Consider the following 21,011-nt stretch of genomic DNA (forward strand, 5'->3'; position numbering starts at 1 on the left):
TAGGGGAAGGTCGGTGCTGGCAAAGATGCCACTCAGAGAAACTACTCACATGCCCCAAGCCCCATACACATCCGGTCAGGCTGCTCCTACTACATTTTCTCTCTGCTCCACACAGCTATTGGACTCTCGTCTGCCTCTGAGTTCTAGCTCAGGCTTCGATCCTGGCTCCGCCTCCAGCAAGAGAGGCCATTTTCCCTGGATACAGACTTCCTAGGCACCTGCTGGCCTTTCTAGAGAGGGTGCTCTTCGTCAGGTCAGTTTCTGATGGACTTGGTTTGCCCAGGGCCCTATAAACGCTCTAGCAGGATTTCTCAGTGTTGGTGCTATTGACATTTTGGACTTCTTTGCTGGGGATGGGGTTCCTGCTCATTGTAGGGTGTGAGGCAGTGTCCCAGGCATCTCCCCGCTGTCAGTAGCACCCCTCCCCACATCTCTGACCGTAAAAACGTCAACAGATGCCACCATATGCCCCCAGGAGAGGTGGGGGGAGGGAACAGGCAAAGTCTCCCCAGTTGAGAACCACTATGTGATAGCAATATGGCCAGAACTTCTGTAGGACAAGGGCTATGCCGGTGACTTCCGACAGACTGCTCACCCCAGTGACCGGTACGGAAAACCCGGCTGTGTTAGTTACTGTGTGATCTTTCTCAGGAAGCCGAACCTCTCTGGGCTTCCGTGCCATGCTCTGTAATACAATAATAACGACCAACGTGTGCTCAGGGCTGGCCGTGTGCTAAGCACCTGGCATGGGGTTTTCTCACTTAACGTGACATTCTTCTCATTTAACCCTCAATGTTTTTCTGGAAAAGGTATCGTCCCCATGCTACAGATGAGGATACTGAGACTCAGAGACGTTAGGCAACTTGCTCAAGGACACACAGCAAGAAGGCAGGCGGTCGACGCCAGAGGCCTCAGACTTACCCACAGCTCTATGCTCCCTCCCTAAACGAGGGGCTTGGGCCTGAGACTACCTCAGGAGTCCTTTGTAGTTCCACGACCGTGTCCTTCTGATGTTGCCGCTACAAAAAGAATGTTCACTGGGGGTCCCATATTCTTTGCGCCCCCTGCCCTGCCCTCCAGGAGACAGTGCACACACGCTTCCCCTCATTCGGTATGCTCCTACTGTGTTCTATGTGCTGTGCCAGGATCCAGCTGTCAGCAGGAGGTGGAATTTACCCTCTGGTGAGGACAGAGATACGAAACAGCTTGTTAGACTTTTATTTCAACTGTGATCGGGGCTAACAGGGGACCCGACCCAGCCCAGCAGGTCAGGGGAGGGACACCCTAGCTGCTCTCCGATGGGTGTGCAGGGGTGAAGCCCATGAGGCTGAGGGAAGCCAGCTCCCAGAAAGAGCCGTGGGCATTCTGCCCCAGGAGGAAAGGAACCCTGCTTGCTCTAGAAACCAAAGGGAAGAGGGTGCAGAAGAAGGCTGGTAAGGGGGGCAGGCCCTCCGAGTCCTGGCAAGAATTTCTACCTTTATCACAGAAGCAACAAGAGGCCGGCAGAGGGTGGAAATAAGGGGGTGACTTAATCAGGTGAACATGCTTACCAGAGCAACTACGGTATGCCCTGGAAAGATGGGGGGGAGGGTGGCATGAGGAAACACAGGGAGGCCAGTGGGCCGCGGGGCTGGTCCAGGGAAGGTGCTCTGGTCTGCGTGGCGACAGGAATGGAGAGGCATGTCAGACTCCAGGGACAGAGGGGAGCAGGTGGGGCTGAAGCTGGAGGTCCGGTGGACAGAGCCGATGGTGGTGCTAACAGGAGGAGGGTGCACAGGGTGTGAACACATTACGTTTGAGGGTTTCTCTGCGCGACAACATTGGACTGAACGACCGATTGAACGACAGATCTACCAACTGATTAATGGGTAAATGGTGCCGAGACCGCTTTCCTAGGGTGAGGCTCACTGGGAGGCACCTGCCGACTCAGGATACACCCTGGGCAGGAACGGACGTACCCCAAAGAAGGCACCCAGGCAGGCAGCGACGCCCTGGGGAAAGAGCCCACATAATGAAGCTATAAGTTATTACTACTATTACCTTATCAGATCTGACAAGATCATAGTCAAAGGTGGGGCCGCTGCAGTGTAATACAATATAAATGGGCTCTCGGGTGGCGGTTGGCTGTTGCCTCGATTCTTATTCACTCAGAAGCCAAATCACGGTGCTAACGTGAAACATGTGTGAAATATCCCTTTTTCATGCACTGGCAATGAAAGGGCTTCACAAATCTGTAGCCAAATGAATGTACTTATGAGTAATGGGAATCTGCACACGGGCACCATTTTATTACCACGTACAAGCCAGCTTCATCGAAGCTTCGATTTCACGTGAAAGAAAGCACTCCGGCCACCAGGGAGGCGAGGAAACACCAGCACAAGGCTCCTAGTTGAGAAAGTGACACGTAATTGCTAGCCAGGGCCCGAGGATTTTAAAACTGTCCTTAACACCATTTTCCGTTGCTCCTACGACCACAGCATGTCGGGATGGGAAAGGACCTCAGGCCACTCAGCTCACCTGTGCGATGAGGACAGACACTCTCATAGCATCCCCCAGTTCATCAGTGGCAGATCTGGGACTAGAACCCATACCCTCTCACCGGTCTAGACCATGATGCTTCTACCCCTGGGTTCAGGACTCCCTGCCAACCTTTCTGGAGATTTCACAGGTCTAGGGCTCAGGATGGAGTCTTTACTGAAACCACCAGAGCCAATGAAAGTAAAGACTATTTCCAATGTCCCAGGTTGGCAGGCAAAGGACACTGTCCTTGGCAGATGTTTTGGTGACTGTGGGATGCTAGGGAGCTGGAGACTGAGTCACCTGGATAACAAAGCATAGAAATCTGGGAGCAAAGTCTTGTTCCCTTGTCTGCTCACATATAAATGCATATTCTGCCTACTTCTAGAAGAGGATTTGGGGTGGTTTATAATGGAACGTATACACACATGTAACCAAATAGTGCAGACTGACATCAGATTGCAGAATTGTTTTTAATAGCAAAAAAAAAAAACAAAAAAACTGGAAATGATCCAAGTGTCCCTCAATAGGGGGCTTGTTTTAAAAATTCCTATCCAGGAGCACCTGAGGTGGCTCAGTCGGTTAAGCGTCTGACTTCGGCTCAGGTCACGATCTCATGGTTCGTGAGTTCGAGCCCAGCATCGGGCTCTGTGCTGACAACTCGGAGCCTGCTTTGGATTCTGTCTCCCTCTCTGTCTTACCCCTTCCCTGCTCATGCTCTTTGTCTGTCTCTCAAAAAGAAGTAAATATCAAAAAAAAATTTTTTTTAATAAATAAAGATAAAAATTCCTATCCATACATCCAGTGAATGCTACACAGCTATTAAAAATAAATAAATAAATAAATAAATAAACAATCAAATACATAAATAAATGAGAAAGTGCTCTCTGTACTAATATGGAGACATTTCAAGGATACACGTGTAAGGAAATTTAAAAAGCAAGGTATAGAATATCTAACAGGCTATATTTTGTACGGTAAGGTGGAAAACTAAAAATATATATTCAAATTTCTCCATTTTAGCATAAAGTAACAATGGAAGCATAAACCAGAAAGTTATATAAATGGTTATCTATGGGGCCAAAAGGGCTAGAGGGAGAACTCTGGGTATGTGTGTCTTTGTATGTCTTTCTGATTTTTGAACTGTGTAAATGCTTTATCTATTCAAGAATTCTAATTCAGTTAAACACAAGAGGAAAGAGGAAATGGGAAATAATTCCAGGTACAAGAGCCAACAATGTCCCTTCTGCCTTCTCCCAGAAATGGATGCTACTCCTGCCTTGCCTGGGCTCCCACAGTCCCGTGGACCCAGAAGTTGGGAGGGGGATGGCAGGTATCACCGGCCTCCAGCCTCGAAGAGGCTAGGACCGGAGGACAGATAAGCAGCCTGCTGGGGCTGGAGGCCGCCATGGCCCGGCCTCCCTGCCTCAGCACTGGAGAGAGCGGTGAAAGCTGGGGCCCACACCAGGCCTATGCCACTCAAGGCTGCCCACATCTGGAGGGCTGTGCGCACATCTGCTCCCCGACTCAGGCCTGACTCACATTTGTCCCGGCTGCTGACATTCCGTGGTCCCAGGAGCAACCGAACTGCACTAAAAACTATGTGCACACAATTAGGCTCCTACCTGCCCATAGCTCCAGCCCACCACACCCCAGGCCCTCCTCACTGTGTTCCCAGCTTGACTGTCAATGTCCCCAGTTCTGGGCAGCAGTGCCTTCGGCTAAAGACAGTGGCTCCGGTCCTAGAAACGAGCTCTCCCTTCCCAGGCTCCTCTCTGACCCGCTCCCGGAATAGGAGGGGTGGCTGACCATCAAATCAATTACAATTCACTGCCACCACCCAGCTGTCCATTAGCAAAATTAATTCTAGTCTATTAATAAATTATAGCCATACTATAGAAAGCCATATTATAAAAAAACAAGAGTGATGTGTATGAGTAGTTTTTTTTTCCAAGATATATTAAGTAAAAACACAAGCTGCAGAACACAATATATAGCTTGATCCCATTTAGGGGCAATCTGGATCTATTTTCCAGACCCACGGTGACAATACAGATGTAACGATGCCCTGAACTGTTGACAGTGGTTGTCTCTGAGTGGGGAGGGGGCTATTACAATTTCCTTCACTTTCTCAGTGAAACACTTCTAATTTTTCTCTTAGATGAAGCAGTTATTATTTCTGTAATCTGAACATAGATCTCTCTCATTCATTACACACTTCATTGGGCTGGTTTGCTAAGTCAGAGGCTCAGGGCAAGACCTCCCCTCCCAACCCTGCACTTCCTGGAAGATGGCAAACGGAGGCCCAGAGAGGTCACTCCTTTCTTACTTAGCATCATGCAGCAAGTGAGTTAACAGCAGAGCTGGGCTCAGAGCTCGTACCTCCCGACCAATACCTGTGCCCTTTCCACGACACAATGTGGCCTTAAAATCAAACGAGTGCATATTTGTGGAGGGTTCGTTACATGGCCGAGAGTGGGAAACAGGGGAAATATTGGCCAAAAAAAAAATAGACTTAGCACTCCAGGCCTCATTACCTGGCTGCCAGGTCCACACCACCACCTTTGACTGATGAAAGATTCCAGACAAGTGTTCATTTAAAGATGAACCATTAACTGTAAATCAAAGCCCACAGTGAGTGCTGAGTTATAAAGTGAATTAGAATAAGTGGGTAAATGGATGGCTGATCTCAGCCCCAACAGTCAGGGCTGGGGAAGATACACCCTCTGACTCAGGAAGACAACAGAGGATCAGGGTCAGGGAAGGCTTCTTTTAGGAGTGTCTCTAATAGAAAAATAGTCACCACTGTCTCCCCAGAAGCGGGGGAAATAGCAGGCTGCACATTAGTCAATTAACAAGTGCTATTAAATCTTTTGTTCCACTGGGCTCAGAAGGCCTGGCTGACTGTTATGAGGATGATGGTCTCTTCCATTCGGTCACCACTTGACAACGTAGAAAGGCTTTAACTCATCGTCCTGTTGAATCCTCTTGATGTCCTGTGGCCGGCAGTTTTTAGCCTTCATTTTTGTGTCTGAGGAAGCAGTTACCCAACTTGCTCAGGTCACATAGGGCAGTTTCAGGGGCAGAGCTGGATGCCAGATCTGCTGGGTCTGGCCCCACGTGCTTCTCCTACATCCCAGCAGAGTGGGGCAGCGGGCCAGAAAAGTGGGTCGAACAGCCTCTGGGAAAGTGAACCAGCCAAAACGCACGAGGCAAACCAGTTTCGAGTCAGGTGCTACCTGCCTCCCTCCCAGACCACCTGCACCACGCTGTGGACACATTTTTGCCACTCTGGGAGTTCTTCGGAGTATGGTTTGCATGTGTGCGTTTGTAGAGGTGAATACGTGACACGAATACACACACGAATACATTTTTTAAATGTTTAACTCCTTCTACTCCTTGAATGTTTTTACATACATTGCCCACTAAACTCACTCTTCATTGTTAAGTGAGGTTCGCAGGGCGGGTAATCTAATTATTTCCATTTAGTAGATAAGGAGACCGAGGCTCAGGGTCACTTGTCAGATGTCTTGTTACTTGAGAGGTAGAGATGAAAACTAAAAGTTGTTGAGGGCCCATTCTGGATCATTCTTTCTGGATCATTTCATTTCCTCCTCCCAGCCATTCTGGGAAGAAGGCATGGTTTACCCCATCTTATACCAGAGGACACTGAGCCTCAGGAAGACTAAGTCACCTGCCCAAGTGCTGACGTCAGGACTCAAGAGCAGGGCTCTCTGATCCCAAAGCTGAGGTCTGTGGTTGCTATGAAAGCCATGGCATGGGGGGAGGGGCAACTATGTGCCAGGCACTGGCTAAGTCCTTCCCCCGAATATCAGTACTAACAGGTTTCTGAGCCTTAAAACGTGCCAGGAATGGACTGAGCTCTGCCCTCGCAGACTCTTAAGGACACAGCATGTGTCCTACACGTCTCTGAATCCTTGCGTGGCACAGAGCTGGCTTCCTTGTTGATTTGAAGTGCCCACCCCAGCCCTGTTCTTCTCTGGGTTCCTTTTCCTTCATTTCTGCTGTGCAGATTAAAGGGCAGCGTGGGCTCTCTGTTAACAAGTGCCCTTGACTGCTATTCACATCCCAAATAGCTGCATGCACACCCCACGAGGGGAGTCAAAGCCCCCCAGCCAGCTCTCTGCATCTCAGAAACCAGGCCAGCTCCCAAGGGTGCTTCAAATCCCTTCACTTCTGCTTAAACCACCGCTGCCCACCTTTCGCACGATTCCCACTCAGGTTGTCTTCTCTCACTGCCCGAAGGAATGATCTGAAGGTGATAAACATTTCCACATGAAGGCTTGGGTGTTTCTGACTCATAATTTATTGCTTTGTTTCTGTGGTTTATACTTTTTTTTTTTTTTTTTAACTTAAAAGAGAGGGCAGGAGTGATGAGTGTGGATGGGATGAGTAATCCCAGCTCTTCTGGGCTCTGGTGGGAAGACAGAAACAAGAGGTGGAGACAGAGTGGAGGAGAGGATGGGAGTGGCTGGGAGGGCCAGGCAGCGGGAGCACTGACCCCTGTTCCGGATGGGGAGGACTTAGGCCCCCACGTAAGATAGCGCCATAATCCAAACAAGGTTTATGTGCTCAGCTGCAGAATGTGGGCGTGTGGAGGCTGGAGGCAGGGAAGTATTCCAGCTGAGTGATCCATAACCAACAAGGGGGTGGCCCATGCAAATCTCCAGCAGCTTCGAGGCCCAGGTCAAGTGCCATGAACCAGCCAAGAGTGCTCCCATCTTCCTCTTAATTGTAACCTTTCATTTGCCCTGAGGGCTAGATGGCTTCGCTAGTCCCCATCACTGTTTATTCTCACTGCCTCCCCAGTTTTATGGTGACCTCCCCAAGGGCAGAGAGCTTGTTTTTACTACCTTTGTATCTTTGGAGCACGTGACACCCACCACAGTCCCTTCTTGAGGTGATGTGTGCCACACCCTGTATACAGAGCCACGAGCCTCTAAGCAACCATTCATGGACCGAGTTTCAGAAAGTGGCACCAAATGAAAATCACACGATTTAACCTTTGGTCTTGGGCTTTACAGCGCATATGAAGCTCTTTCCTGTTCTTGTAAATATCTGATAGGTGATACTAAGCTCAGGTTACAGAAAAGAAGACCAAGTTTAGGTGATTAACCGATGACTAGTTAGTAAACAGAAACAGCTCTGGAACCCAGGTTTCTGATCTTCGTCTGACTTTCCCTGAAGGGGCTGGAGGTTTCTCTCTCCTTTGAAGCACATAATTGAGGGCACACTGCATTGCTATAGCCCACCCTCACCCAAGATGCACAGTGTCTATCAGCATAATCAAGGCTCTGAAGAAATCTGCTTGGACTGAGTTCAGTACAGCCTCCTCCAAACTGACCTTACCTGGAACTCTTTTGCATGAGACCCCTGTGGTATCCTGCACTGGAAAACGTTCTACGGACCCACTGCTACTTTCCTAAAGGGGGACTCGCCCTCCCAGGAGAAGCTGTATGTTATGGACGAAGGAAGGCTTAAGCTGGACGAATGAAGCTCTAATGGTGAAATTTCAGGGCTCAGTCAACTAGTCAAGACATTTCTTCTTCCTCATCCTCTTCCTCCTCTCCTCCTTCTTCTCCTCATTATTATTATTATTATACTTTTCATTGTTAAACTTTCCAAATATGCACAAATGGAAGAGCATAATAAATCCCTACTTGCCCGTCACCAGTCACCAAACCAGCTTCAACGATATGCAACAATCTGCTATTTTTGCTCCATCTTTTTTTTATCTGGATCATATTAGAGAAAATCCCAGATATCCTATTATGTCATCTGTAAATACTTCAGTATGTAATGCTGCCACAATATCACACGCCTTAAAAAAAATTAATAATAACTCCTGGATATCCAACATCCATCCTGGACTTAATGTCACTGATTCTCTCAGATTGGTCCATCTGTGGCAGGTAGGCCCCAAATCAGGACTCAAACCAGACCCACAGAGTGCATTTGGTTGGTGTCTCTCTTAAGACTCTTGAGACTCTAGTAATTACTCTAGTAATCTACAATAATTTCCCCTGTACCTCCCCTTAACTCGCCCTCCTCATCCTATTGGCAAAACGGGGGCATTTGTCCTGAGGTCTTGGTCTGGCTTTGGTGATGGCAAAGCCACCTTCCATGGTGTCTTTGCGTGTTCCTCTAGTTCCTGTATAAAATGGTAGTTAGATTTACAGGCTTGAGCAGATTTAGGTTCAGCTTTACAGCAAGCAAATATCACGGGCGGTGCGTGTCCTTCCCATGACATTACATCTGGTTGTCCAACTTTTAGCAAAGCCAATATTAACCCATGGGTTTGGACAACTTTTTGAGCAACTGGGTCTTCCCAGTGCCTCCAAAGTTATAGCACATTCTAAAATTTGGTTCTAGATACATCTCTAACACATTGAGATTTGCCCACTTTCTAGGATTTCATGGGAGAGTCTCTCCTACCGTCAACCTCCAAAATTCTTTTTTTTTTTTTCTAATTTTTTTAATGTTTACTTATTTTTGAGAGAGAGAGAGAGACAGAGAGCAAGCGGGGGAGGGGCAGAGAGAGAGAGAGGGAGACACAGAAGTAGCTCCAGGCTCTGAGCTGTGAGCACAGAGTCTGACGCGGGGCTCAAACTCACAAACCACGAGATCATGACCTGAGTTGAAGTCTGACGCTTAACCAACTGAGCCCCCAGGCACCCCTCAGCCTCCCAAATTCTATCAGCATACCATTTCTTAGGCTGTCTCTGTGTGACCCTTAACCTTTCCCTTTTTTTTTTTTTTTTTTTTAAGAAAAGACATTTTTAAATGGCCAGCCAAGCTGGGGACCCCGTGCTCCCTTCAGGCCAGGCCCCACCAGCAACTCCTTGGGCTCAGCTGGAATGCCAGGGTCTCAATAGCCCGTGGATTCCTCCACCCATCTCCTACAAGATAAGTCGAATCTCAAGGAGAACAGGAACACATAGTTGAATATGATAAATATGCATCCAAAATTTTTAAAAACCAAATTACACAAATCAAGCTTATTCTGAGAGGTTCATGTTACCAGGGGTCTCTAGTGCTCCAATCAGCATAATTAAATACCAAGATCTCTCTAGAATTGATTGTGGTTTGCACATTTTTTACCATCCAAGGACCATTTCAGTGGGATGATTTTAGGCTAATAAGAACCCCCAAATTAGAAACTAATTAAGGAGATGGAAAATACAAATGTATTTGTTTTTAGTCGGCACTATTTTTATCAGAGGAATCATGAAAAATTAAAATTGTTAAATACCCATATGAAGGTTGTCAGTCAAGGGCAATGTGGCTGCCTGCCTGTCCCTGCTGCAAAACTGCACGGAAGATATATCAGAAACTATTCCCTGTGTGTCCCCAGGAAGCAAGAGAGAGACTAATTTTAAGGAAAAGAGTTAGTGAGGAAAAGGGTGCTGCCGTAATACTTTCAGATCCTTGGTGGTTATGATTCAGAGTGCCTCTTACTTTTCAAATGCATGTGTACCTGGCCTCACCATAGTAGGCTTCCTCATGCCCATTTAACAGATGGGAACATTAAGGCCTGGGGAAGGTGAGGCCCAATAAACAGAGTCACCCAATGAACTTAGGGCCATGGCTGCCTCTCTGTCTAAATGTGCTTGATTTTGTGAAACCTCCTCCCCGCTGTCCTCCAAATGTGCCACGGGTCACCTCTTAAAATAGATGCTAAGTCACAGTGACACTGGTTTGGAGGATCCTTTTTGATTCGTGACAGCTTTGAGAACACGGGCCCCAGCAGAAACAGCAGGAAGCAGGAGCCAGCTGCTCCAGGGGACAGGACCCCCTGTCTAGAGAGGCAGCAACACAGGGCCCCACAGGCCACCGCGGTGAGCCTCAAAGCACCGCTGACCCCGCCACCCACAATCAAGTGTTGACCCAGCCTTGAAGACACCGCTTCAGTCCCCGGGCCTGGAGACCCTCGTTCGTTCTGTAGACTTTGCACGATCCCAGCGCAGCTGACACCGACACTGACCTCCACCTCCTCGTCCTGCTCCTTCCACACGAGGCCAGGGGAACATGGGGTCTTCCTGCAGACGCGCTCTTTAAACCTCCTTCCCTGTGGCAGGACTCTCACCAAACCTCACTGTTCTACGGTGGTTGGGGGCCAGTGGCTAGAGCAGATGTCGTTCATAAAATACTCCCCACCCCTGGAAAGAGCAGCCATACTCTGTAGCAATGGGTTCCCTTGCCCTCAGAGGGAGTTATCCGTATTTTTATGGCTGGGGAAAACAGGGGGTGATAAGGTAGAGGTGGGTCTTTGTCTCAAAGGCCACAGCTGGAAGGATGGAGACAGAGACATTGAAATACAGCTTTTGAGGTAGGATCCCTGGGGTGGGTCCCAAGATGCCTGGGATGGCTCAGGGAAGGGGTCGTACAGAGGCCAGAAACCCTCCCTCCGCTGGAACACAGCACCTTGGTGGTGTCCAAACCCGAGAGATGAAGGCCTAGGTGCCCCAACATTCCCTATGGCAGAGCTGACATTGGGGCACAAGCTGTCGGCAGAGCCTGCCTCCTCCAGAGGACCACACAGATCCGGATAAGGTGAGACCACAGATAGACACTGCCTCTGTGGGCAGGGGTCCAGGCCTCGCCTCCCTCCCCATTTTTCCTGACCTCCAAATCCTCATCGTTCTCATACAACAGACAGAACTACAGAAATGCCTGCTAGGAAACTTGCCAGACTTAGCCAATAGGGGAACGCAAATTGGTTGTCATTTGATTTAGGAGAATAACAAGGATCCCTCCTTGACATCAAATGCCACAGAGTAATCACTCATTATTGTATCCAGTCCTCCTAGTTACCCAGCAAGATAGAAATGATCAGTGCCAGTTTCAACAAAGCCTCTGAAGCTCAGAGAGTTTTAGGAACTGCCTGAGGTCAGCCTTGAACCAGCGGATGCTGGGGTCCTAAGACCAGCTGGGGGGGACCCATAACCGGGGCTGGTTCCAGAAAACATAAATCACCATCTAGAAAAAGTGATTCAAGACATCTCTGATTATTCAAGCTAATTTCCCCAGGGATACATTACAGATGTGCATAAGAAGAGGACCTAACAGTAAGTCTTGTCGTTTAGCTCAAGATACACCTGGCCCCCGGGTGCCCCTTGGCAAGAAATTCCAGATTCTAGACCTGAGCTGTCCAGTACAGTAGCCACAAGCCATATGTGGCTGCTGAGCACCTGAAATGCAGCTAGTCCAAACTGAGGGGTATTTGTAAGTCTCAAGTACACTCTGGACTTCAAAGCCTTTGTATGAAAAGAAGAATGTAAAGTATCTCATTAGTAATTTACATATTGATTACATGTTGAAATGATAATACTTGGGCCTTTTGAGTCAAATGAGATGCATTATTATAATTAATTTCACTTGCTTGTGTTTACCTTCTTGCTGTGGCTACTAGAAAATTTCAAATCGTGTGTGCGGCTTACATCTGTGGCTCAGGCTGTCCTAGGCAGCCCTGCGGCAGGACCCAAGTCTTGGTTTCTACACCCAGCTCACCCTGCCCCACTCCCAGGAACCGCCCTGGAAGCCGAGGAGGCAAGATGTCTCCAGGCTCTTCTCTTCTCAACACTTCTGTAAATCCCTGGCACCGCCCTTCCTGCCCTCTATCCTACTCGGTACCCATACAGAACCCGTGGGCCCAGCAACTGCCAAAGCACTTGAACACGGTCACCATTTCTGAGTGTTTGGATCCACCTGGAACTGTATCTTCCACAGCCAGACAAATTCTGACAACCAGGTTTTCGGAGCCCATGCCTCAGACCCCGTTGGAGCAACGTGAAGCCCTGGGAATCAGGATGCGTTTCTCCCGGGCTTCTCTGCTCCCACCCCTGCCAGACTGTGAGCTCCTCCAAGAGCCGCATAATGGAAGTAAACTCAATGTATTGATCACTTATTATGGTGCCAGCTGCTGTGCTAAGTGTTTTTGCATGTTTTATTTTATTTAATGCTCCCAACCAGCCTGTGAGTGAGAAAGCATGGTCCCTGTCTTGAAGATGGGAGCCCGAGGCTCCTGGAGTCTTGGCTCTGTCCCCACTGCCATTCTTTTTCCTATGTCCCATACCCCCCTCCCTTGGGGGCAGAGATGCCTCATACAGTTTTGCATTGCTGGCACCTAACCCAGGACACAACAGGTACTCGGCAATATTGCTAAAATAGGTTGAGAACCTTCTCATAGACCTGATCCTTTGCCCTTTCTTGACTTGATCAGGAAGCATATTGTCGCTCCTTTCCTGAGGCCACACACATGATGAAAGTCTTCACATACTACCATGCAAGCTGAACCTTTTCTGCCCCTATCACCTGCCCTCCAGGGTCAGCCCTGCCCAGGTCCACAGGCAAGTCTGAGATACACAGACCACCTTCCCCGCTGAGAGGTAGCGTACGTGAATAGTGCAGCGCCAGTATCCAGAGACACAGCCCCAGGCCGCTGTGCTGGGCTATACTTGCTGGGCTCCCTGGAGCTTACCCCCCTTTTATTTCCTTATATACACAGGAGCTAAGTCCTGGGCCTGCCTGGTGCCTGTGGCTGACCCATTTCCTAGAGCTGGGCTCAGCTTTCTGAATTCCTTCCTCATCTTATTCTTTCTGCCTGATTTAGAACAAGGCCACCCAGAAGTCCTAATACTCTGCCCCTCCCCACCCCTTGGCCTGACCCTATGGATTCTGACACTGGCCCACACTGGAATGGAATTTGCCACACCTCCTTGGGCCTCCTGCCCCAGGCCATTGGTCCTTCTCCCCACCCTGCTCTGGTCAGTTTCCCAAGGCCCTAAGCTATTTTTGCTTCTGCCCTAGACTGCCATTTTCCCCAAGGTGAAAGTTGCCAGAGTGTTACCCTGTATGACATATAGAGCAAAGACCAGCTTTGGGGTCTCCAATCCCACTGGCTCCCTGTCCTTCTAGCCTCAGAACCCCACCTTCTAGGCTCTGGAGACCTGTTTGATACTTCCTGCTTGGTTGACTTCCCAGGCTCAACTGCTTGGTTGAGATTCCCAGGGTATCTGCCAGCCCCCTCCTGTGCTCCTCAGACGCCTGCTCATGACCTTCCCCAGGGACCCTTAACGTCTGCTACTTGATCTAGCACCCTTGGAGGGATGGAGGGAGCCATAAAAATCCCCTTGTCCTTTCTTCTACAAAAAATACCAACCCATCGCCTCACCCTATCATTGAAGAGATCTCAATCCATCAGGAAGTCTCCCCAACCAGTGAGGTCTCCAGATCTATCCCTCATGTATCTCTGCTTCCTGAATACAAGAAAGTGCTCTTGCACCCCTCACTGCCTCTGTTTCCCCACTGGCATCAACTCCTGGCTTCCCAAGGGGCCAATGGGGAATAATGACTTCTTGATTTGTTACTTTGAGCTCTTCAAACAAGCAGTGCTCCCTCTATAAAGGCATCAGGCCTTCCCATAAGGCCTAGGAAGTGAACCTACCTGATGCTAAATCTTCCAGTGCCCGGCTCTAGCAAGTGCACGGGGCAGAAACTAGTAACTATAAAGCACCCATCTATCATCTTATCAGGCCTTACAGCACTTTGTTTGCATAGTTATCTTTCTGAGGGTTGACATTTTATGTCTACTGCAGGCTGATGTATTCTCCTACCTGCCACATCATTCAGAAAGGATAGATGAGCCCCAGGTTCATTACCTGTCATTACACCGTGTACATGTCGCTGGGGGCCGAAGCACTGATTCTTCTTGAGTCTCCCTGGTTGTGTTGCCTTCCTGACTTGGAGGCTCCAGATCCGGTGGTTGTGGATTATGGTCACTCCTCAGGCCCTGGCGGGGCTCCACTCCATCCCTTCTTGCTTTCCTGGCTGGCCCGCTCTTCACAGGTGGCAACACGTTCTGAGCTCCCAGCTGTTTCAGAGGGGATCTGCAATAAGAACAGAGGCGTCTGTCGCCTCCCATGACCAGAAACACATGTCCAAGTTTTAACTGTTCTAGAACTTTCCAACCATCCTCTTATTGCTCTTTATTCCTAGGTCCTGCAGATCCTGGTGATTATATAGATTTTACCCCAGCCAGGTCTTCACTGCCCATGTTCCGCCCACCAGCCCTGCTCCCAGGCCTCAGTGTGCATACACACACACACACACACACACACACACACACACACACACACTCCCTTCATTCCTATTTTCTTACCTCTGTATATTTTGTTTTATTTGCCTGAAAGACCCACCCTTCATCCTACCTACTATTCAGAGTTCAGCTCATAACACCTCATTGCCCCAGGAAAGAGGAGAGAACTTGGTGCTCTCCTTCCAATGTTGAGATGCACAAAGAATACAGCCATGTCTACCAGGGACATTCCACCACCCCTGGGGTGAGGCTTCCAGTGCGCTGTGGTTTGGGGATCCAGGAAGGCCACCCACCTGTGGCTTATTATGAACCTCCTTCCCTAGCCCTTGGGCTCAGAGCAAGAGACAAGGGTGGGGATGCAAACCTCACTGAGTGAGGGACCCAGATTGGCTCCACTGAGTTCCCATCTCATAGCCAAGACCACAGCTCACACTCTAAGGGGTGGGAAAGCCCCAGCTGGAAGTTACCCCACTCAGCATGGAGGCCTGCTCACCTCTGGAGACTGGGTCCATGCCAGCCACAGCCCTGTACCTCTGACCAGTCATGGCCTCCGCTTCTAATGGTGCAGAGCGTTCCTGCTACCCAGGATGGCTGTGACCCTGAGTTCCACCCTGACCTTGGGTTCCTCTGAGCCTCAGTGAACCCATTTCTAAGAAGAGGCTTGTGGCAGGTGGAGAGCGTCCACCAGGGCACCCAGCACTACCAGTGAGGGGTAGCACCATGGACAGGGATGAGTGTGGCAAAGGAAGGCAGGGACATGAGGTCCCATGAATTCTGTAAGCATGATGATGACAATGTCTTACAACACGTATAATGACTAATACCCTTCAAGCTGCTTTTACATCCATTGGACCTATTTGTTTCACAACAGCAACATAAAGGGGTATTTTGATGATGGGGAAACAGAGCACAGAGACATTGAGAATCTTGCTAAAGGTCACACAGTAAGTTAGTAAACGAGCCAAGACAGCAACTCCTGACTCCCAACTATCATTCTTTCCAGCAAGCTCCCTGGTCCTACGTTAATTTCCTGTCACCTCAGGGGGATGGTGGGTCAAGAGGAGTAGGAAGGGGAGGAGAACAGAGGCATGCCTGGCCTGCTACTATAGCATGGGGAGAAGAGAACAGTCATGCCTTTGGTTTCTTCCCTGATAGGAGGGTTTAGGAGAAGCAAGCACAGAGGGAACAGTGATAAACAGGGAGACAGGAATGTGCAGGCTCCTTGCTAACGGGAGCAGCTCAGGCAAAAAGGAAATTGGCTGTGATAAATAGCCACAGCTTTCTGGGGGTGGAGTAGGGGCTCAGCCAACCTTGAGCTTCCTGGGGGACCTGGCTCTCTATAGCTCCCACCTGCGAGACATTTCTGGGCAAGGCATCACTGGGGGTTAAAAGCACCTTTGAACAAACTAGGCAATTACTATTATTACCTTCAAAAAGCGTATAGGCCTTCGTATGTTCTTTTGTATATGGGACATATTCCTAAATAACACAAATGGGAAGAAAAACCATAATGCTCCACCCAGATGAAGAAAGATCTGCCCCTAGACAATGGAATTCCTTGCCTGATTCCAAAGCTGCTCTCTGCTTCTATGGACAGGGAGAACGTCACGACTTGGAAATTCCTACCTGGCAATAGAAGACGGGGCCAACTCCTTCCAGAGCAAGCAGCACAGGCCACGGGGCCTAGAAACCCAGGATAGGTGGCAAATCCACAGAGGTAGGCAGGAAGATCACCCCAATGCCAATGACAGCCACATAGCTCAGTGCAGACCCACACGCCCACCTCTAGTCAACAGCAGACCAGACCTCCAAACATCAGGCTATGGGAAGAACAGAAAATCATTCCCTTGGCATTAGCCCTGAGTCCCAGGCAGCCCAATGGGTCCTCAGCCAACCTTGGAGCTCTTAAGGGAGCCCTACAACATGCAGGGAACGCCATGGGGGAAGGAGAACATGCTGAACCCCTTAGAAGCCAGTCACCGGCCTATCCTGCTGGCTGCATGGTCACCTGGCAGCTGTAGCTCCAGAGGCAAACAGCTAAAGCTCATCAATTCTTGTTGGGGGTAGGGAGGGTGAGGAGAGGAGGCCTCTCGGGCCCTCCTGCAAGGTGGGGCTGAACCACGTTCACAGCAGATGGTGCTGTCGCCCTCACTCCGGGATTCTCATTCCTAATTATCTGTGCTGTCAGCAAAACAATTAACCCTCGAAGAAAAATTGTGCCGTCCACTCCCAACCATATGAAAAGGCAATTTTTCCCAAGGACGAGGGACACTTAGGGCAGCGGCAGACGGAAAGTAGGGCAGCCTTGCACGCGGTTCCGGATCTCACTCGCCCTGGGCAATTTCACCATCCTCTGACCTCCGAGGTCTCTGAGGCCTCGCGGCAGACCCTCCTGCCTCTGAGCCTGCACTTCCTTTCCCATCCAAAGGCAGGGAGCCCAATCCCTAGGGTCCCCTTCAGTCCCACAGCGCTACCATTCTACACGCCCAGGTCTTTTCCTCCGAATTCCAAGTTCCTGTGGAGCTGAGCCCGCTTCTCCGTGTGTTCCTTCGTTCATTCGCTCACGTGCTTATTCATCTGCTTGTCCGTTCACCCCGTTATTGCATATTTACCATGTTGCTCCCGGGAGGAACAAAGAAAATATCTACTCAGCCTTCTTGACCACTGCTTGGAGCCCTCTTCCCTGAGATGTGGGGAGAGGGAGGGAGGATGGCACAGGGAGAGGTGGGGGCCCCCAGCCAGGAGCTTGAGCGCTTGGCAGGGGCTTGGCTTCAGGCCGCAGGAGGAAAGTCCTGCTTCTGCATGTGGATTCTCTCTGAAGATAAGGCTGCAGGAAGGCAGCCTCCTCTCAGAAGGGCTGATGTGGAGCAAGCCGCTTTGGTCTCCAGGGCAGGCCTGCAAAGGGCGGAGAGGTGTGATGGAAGGAGAGCCTGAAGCCCCCACCAGCACTGTGGGGCCGGTACCTGTACGGGGTCTGCACTTCCGAGGGTGCTCGTTAAATATGTGAGGCGAGATGAATGAACCAGGTTGCCCCTCCTTAAAGGACCTGTTTTAAAAGCAAAGGGAGTTTTTACAGGGCTGGAGCATGATGTCTGTTCCCCCGGGAGGCTACCATTTAAGGCCAAGATCGCTTGATCTAATTCACCCATTCTCACGCGCTGACATGGAAGAGAAAGCAGGGTGGGCTAGAAATCCCAGAACCTTTGTGGTCAGTGCTGAGCGAGCCTTCAGGCATGAGGCTGTCAGGGCCACATTTTCCACGTTCCATCTGGAGAGGCTGACGGGCGGGCTGCTCTCAGACAGAGAGCCGGAGCAAGACCCTGAGGCAGGTGGCGGCCCCGTATCCAGCCTGACTCTCACCCCGCTCACGCTGCCCCCCAGGATTGCCCCTGAACAGAGCGGGAACTCTAGAGGCAAAAAGGGGAGCCCAGGTCAGGACAGTGGCTGGCTCCCATGGGGCTGTGGGCCCCCAAGGGGCAGGGGCGGTGCTCCAGCCACCTGGAGAAGGAGCACAGAAAACAGAGCGTGGGACTGTGGGTACGGTGCGTGGGGTAGAGAGCTGGGACCCCTCCTCCACCACCATTTTGCCCAGGTCAAGCCCATGACATCTTTCTTCCCTTCCCCCATTGCCCATCCGGCTACCAGTCCTTGCCCCCGTCCAGGGCCCAAGCGCACAGGCTCAGATGCCAGCTCCTCGGCATAAAAGGAGTGTGTTTATATTCAAAGCGGGCTGTTGCCCACTCAGAATCTGCCCACTCGAAGGCAGCACATGTGACCGCACCCCCTGCCCAGAGTCCAAGCGGGACATACGCCAACCTCTGGCTGGAGACATTTCTAAATATGAGCCTGGCACAGAGAGTCAGGTTCCCAGGCCTCTTCTGCCCTGGGAGACCCAGCCAGGATTTTCGAGGCTGCTGGGAGGGAGAGGGCTGTGGGCAGGCAGGCAGGATCAGGAGGCAGCCAGCTGAGACAGCCATCAGCCCTAGAAATATCGCCTGAACCCCTCCCTGGCCTTCCAGCCTCGTTAAGGGAAGAGAAAGGATTGCCCTGCATCCAGAAAGTCTAATCAATTGCCCGCAACCCTTGGCAGTGGGCACAGGAAAGCCACTGCCTGCTCAAATGCGCACGGATTAAAAATATACAAATGGAATATTTTTTCTTCCCCTCTCCTCAACCCCCTGAAGCCTGGGATGCTTGTTAAAAATAGCCTTGCTGTGGCGTGGATCCTACAAAACCCAACCGCTGGCAGGAAAATTAAGGAGCCGTTGGAGACAGCGCTAAGTGGTTACCCCTGGGGAGTAGGCTGGGGAGGGACAGGAAGGGGTGCTCTCAGGTGCTTCTAGACACACTGCTTGCATTTTTAACGATAAGCAGATATTATTTTTATTAGTTTTTTCTTTTAATGAAAGTTTATCCATTCCACCCTCTAGGCTAAGTTTAAAGCTGAACTTGCACTGTTCTAGCAATCCAGCAGCCTGGTGCTGACCGGCTTGGCTGTGCACTGACCCTCGGCACCCAGGACGACAGGCACAAATACAACTCTGAGTCATGAAAGGAGCCCTGAATCCAGAGTCAGGGTCTCAGATCTCTAACAAGCTGGCTGTGTGACCTTAGGCAAGTCACTTGGGCTCTCTGGGCTTTAGTTTCCAGCTGGATCAAATGCTAAACCAGGTACCTCCGAGTCCTGGCATCTCCCAACCTTAGGTATTGAAGGAAAACATCTAGGACTTGCCGTGGATTTCTCCCCACCAAGAATGGGCAAGGGGAGTGTGTCCCTGGGCAGAAATGGGGTTTTAAAAGCAGGAAGTGGGCAGCAAGGAGAGAAACTACTCTGAGAGAAGAGACTGACTCCACACCTTGATGATGAAGTGCAGGGTAGAAAGAGCATCACTTCGGTCTCCAAAATGTCCTGGGTTCAAATCCTGCATTCAGCTGTCAGCAACTATGTGAACTCAGGTAATTGCTTATCGCTGATGCAAAGTGACCTCCTCATCTGTCACATGGGGTAAGAATACCCACTTCCAAAGAGGATGTACATGTTAAATATAACAAAGTGAAAAAGTACCCAGCTCACTGTAGAAGCTTAACATCCCTTTATCCTCTTCTTTCTCCTATCGTCCACCCTGTCCTGCATTGCAGGGCAGTTAAGGGTTGGGCCCTGGATCAGGTTTGTACCCCCACTTCCACCACCTAATAGCTTGTGGCCTTGGGCAAGCAACTCAATTTCTCCGTGCCTCGGCTGCTGCATCTGTAAAACTGGACTGAGCTACTGCTGTGGCCCCAGCCCGCAGTCCTGCCTCCACTAGCCAGTGGGGCCCTCAGTTTTCCACGGTGCATCTTCCATGGGTTTGCCATTTAGAACTTCCTTCACAGCCCGCCCCCCCCCCACCCGCCATCTCGCCGATCCAGCCTCTCTAGGGTTCCTGGCCCACGGTGGCCCACCACCTGTAGTTATCCTGCTGATCTGGCCCTTCCTTATTCACCCCCTAGCTCCTCCCCATGTGGTCTCCACACAGCAGGTTGTGCACCTGGTCAGGAGCATGGATTCTATCCTGGAGGCATGGGGAAATGGGTTTCAGATCAGTGCTTCTCAAGCTTTAATGTGCTTATGAATCACCTGGGGATCTTGTCAAAATACAGATGCAGACTCTGATTCAGGAGGTCCCGGCGGGGTGGGGGGGTGGAGGGGTGGTCTAAGATTCTACATTTCTAACAAGCTCCCATGGGAGGCCCATGCCACTGGTCTGGGATCACTCTTTGATTAGCAGGGCCATCGAGTGGAGGAAATCCGTGTGTGTGTGTGTGTGTGTGTGTGTGTGTGTGTGTGTGTGTGTGTAGGGGACAGAGACAAGGCAGACAAATTATCCAACTCAAAAAAAGGAATAAAATTTTGACAGAGGTGGCACGATGGAGACCAAGTGTGGATTCCAGAGACCCACTGAAGGGGAAAAGTAGGAGAACGTTTTACAAAATTACATGACCTTGTCCAAACAAAAATAATGCCGATTGAGGGGTGCCTGCGTGGCTCAGTCAATTAAGCGTCCAACTTCGACTCGGGTGATGATCTCCCGGCTTATGGGTTCCAGCCCCATGTCAGGCTCTGTGCTGACAGCTCGGAGCCTGAAGCCTGCTTTGGACTCTGTGTCTCCTTCTCTCTCTGCCCCTCACCAACCCCCGCCCCAAAGATAAATAAACATAAAAATTAAAAAAAAATAATAATAATGCTGATTGAGGGGCGCCTGGGTGGCTCCGTCGGTTAAGTGTCCGACATCAGCTCAGGTCATGATCTCAAGACTGGTGGGTTCGAGCCCCTCGCCGGGCCCTGCGCTGACAGCTCGGAGCCTGGAGCCTGCTTCGGACTCTGTGGCTCCCTCTC

At 50.3% G+C, this 21,011-nt stretch overlaps 1 protein-coding gene across 3 annotated transcripts in view; it reads right to left on the bottom strand.

Moving 5' to 3' along the window:
* ZBTB7C (zinc finger and BTB domain containing 7C) overlaps positions 1-21,011 on the bottom strand; it is a 348,220-nt gene that overhangs the window by 264,608 nt on the left and 62,601 nt on the right. For 2 of the 3 annotated variants that reach the window (XM_053205568.1, XM_053205570.1), the window contains exon 2: positions 14,199-14,426. The gene's annotated coding sequence lies outside the window, so the exon portion shown is untranslated. Of the gene's footprint in view, positions 1-14,198; positions 14,427-16,261; positions 16,456-21,011 lie in introns of all 3 variants that reach the window. The other variant, XM_053205569.1, reaches the window with a different exon arrangement.

This window comes from Acinonyx jubatus, chromosome D3, assembly GCF_027475565.1.
Source record: "Acinonyx jubatus isolate Ajub_Pintada_27869175 chromosome D3, VMU_Ajub_asm_v1.0, whole genome shotgun sequence".
Classification (NCBI taxonomy): Eukaryota; Metazoa; Chordata; class Mammalia; order Carnivora; family Felidae; genus Acinonyx; species Acinonyx jubatus.